General features: G+C 37.7%; 1 non-coding gene across 1 annotated transcript; it reads right to left on the minus strand.

Moving 5' to 3' along the window:
• Window positions 1-2,151: 2,151 nt before the first annotated feature.
• Window positions 2,152-2,258, minus strand: LOC132419102 (U6 spliceosomal RNA). Its single transcript, XR_009518112.1, has one exon. It is a non-coding gene; the product is annotated as a U6 spliceosomal RNA (small nuclear RNA).
• Window positions 2,259-2,654: the final 396 nt, after the last annotated feature.

Here is a 2,654-nt window from a genome sequence, read left to right on the forward strand (position 1 = left end):
CACGTCACCTAAAAAGACGTATAGCTGGCAAATAAGCACATGAAGAGATGCTCAAAATCATTAATCATTAGAGAAATGTAAAAATCACAAAGAGTTATTACTATTACATATTAGATGGTCTAAAATGCAAAAAAGTCTGTCCATATCAAGTGTTGATAAGGATGCGGAGCAACTGAAACTCCCATATACACTGCTGATGGGAATGTTGAATTGTACAACTGCTTGGAAAACAGTTTGGCAATTTTTTATAAAATTAAAACTATTTCTACCATATGACCCAGTAACACCATTCTTAGGTACTTACCTAAGAGAAATGAAAGCTTATGTCCACACAAAGATTTGTGCATAAATGCTTTATGTGTAAAAGCCAAAAGCTAGAAACAACCCAATTATCAGTGAACGTGTGAATGGATAAACAAATTAGTATAACCATAAAATGAAACACTAGTTAGTAATAAAAAGAAATGAATTACAAGCAACATGAATGAACCTCAGAATAACTATGCTGAGTGAAAGAAGCTAGATAAAAAAAGAGTACATACTGTATAATTCTATATATATAAATTCTAGAAAATGCAAACTAATCAATAGTGATATCAAGTAGATCAGTGATTGACTGAGGCTTGGGGCAGGGTAAGAGAAACGGGAGGATAACAAAGAAGCACAAGGAAATGTTCAGTGATGATAGATATGTTCATTATTGCTTGTCATGATACAGCAATGGTTTTATGAGTGTCATCGCTTATCAATGAAAACATCAATTTATACACTTTACATAATGCAATCTATTATGTCACTTATATCTCAATAAGGCAGTTAATAAGAAACAAAAGCCAAACAATGATACCATTTCAGACCCATTAGTTTGACAAAAATAAATACCAAATGTTGGTGAGAATTTGGAAAAAGTAAACTTTTACACTGGTGGTGGGAAGATAAAATGGTACAAACACTTTCCAGGACAATTTGACAACATATAATAAAATTTAAAACGTTAGTTTTTTGTTTTTTTTTTTTTTGCGGTACGCGGACCTCTCACTGTTGTGGCCTCTCCCGTTGCGGAGCACAGGCTCCAGACGCGCAGGCTCAGCGGCCATGGCTCACGGGCCCAGCCGCCCCGCGGCATGTGGGATCTTCCCAGACCGGGGCACGAACCCGTGTCCCCTGCATCGGCAGGTGGGCTCCCAACCACCGCGCCACCAGGGAAGCCCAAAACGTTAGTATTTTAAGATTCAGAAATTTGACTTCTAGTGCTATAATCTAGAGAAACTCTTCACACAAACACCAGGATATGCAGTAGCTTGCTGGGTAGTATGTGACCACTGGCTCTCTGGGTGAATAAAAAGCTCTGTTTTCTAACATTTCAGATTTCTCAGGTGTGAATACACTGGGGTTGATTTCTAGCTCCTGACATTAGTGATTGCAGAGTTAAGAAGGGACACATAAACCAAGTAAATGTCCATCAATAATGGAATGGATAAACAAATGTAGTATACTTGTACTATGGAGCATACAGATGTATCTCAAACATATAACATTGAGAGGAAAATGCCAGTTGCCCAATATGTACAGTGTGATACCATTTATGTAAATCTAAAATGATAGAAGGTTCTTAGTTTAATTTTTTTAAACATCTTTATTAGAGTATAATTGCTTTACAATCGTATGTCAGTTTCTGCTTTATAACAAAGTGAATCAGCTATACATATACATATATCCCCATATCTCTTCCCTCTTGCATCTCCCTCCCTCCCACCCTCCCTAACCCACCCCTCTAGATGGTCACAAAGCACCGAGCTGATCTCCCTGTGCTATGTGGCTGCTTCCCACTAGCTAGCTATTTTACGTTTGGTAGTGTATATATGTCCATGCCACTCTCTCACTTTGTCCCAGCTTACCCTTCCCCCTCCCCGTATCCTCAAGTCCATTCTCTAGTAGGTCTGCATCTTTATTCCCGTCTTGCCTCTAGATTCTTCTGACCATTTTCTTTCTTTCTTTCTTTTTTTAAGATTCCATATATATGTTAGCACACTTACTTCACTCTGACTTACTTCACTCTGTATGACAGTCTCTAGGTCCATCCACCTCACTACAAATAACTCAGTTTCGTTCCTTTTTATGGCTGAGTAATATTCCATTGTATATATGTGCAAAAATATGGAACACTTCACGAATTTGCGTGTCAGCCTTGTGCAGGGGCCATGCTAATCTTCTCTGTATCGTTCCAATTTTAGTATATGTGCTGCCGAAGTGAGCACCTTAGTTTAATTTTTGACATAGCTTATTAATAATACCTGAGACATCTCTGCTTACATTTTTTCAGACTCTAATCCCCTCAGGACAGGGGCCATCTCTGTTTTCTTTTTTGTTTTAATTGCTGTAGAGTTAATAAACCATCTTTCAGTGGGTGACCTTGTAAAGCAACCTTTATTTTGGATGGGTTTCTATAATTCTTTCCAGTCTCTTGACTCCCAGATCTTGCAGCTCCTGCTGGGGTTGTAGTTATAGCTATGTGTACGTTTCTACATGTACTCACGTAGAGTGTAGAATCAAGTTTATATGAGTTTTGTCATTGTATTTGAGTTTTAAATTCATTTTTCCTTTGGATAGGAATAAAATTCTTTAACCTAATAAGCAAAGTATTACTATTGCCT

Source organism: Delphinus delphis, chromosome X, assembly GCF_949987515.2.
Source record: "Delphinus delphis chromosome X, mDelDel1.2, whole genome shotgun sequence".
Taxonomy (NCBI): Eukaryota; Metazoa; Chordata; class Mammalia; order Artiodactyla; family Delphinidae; genus Delphinus; species Delphinus delphis.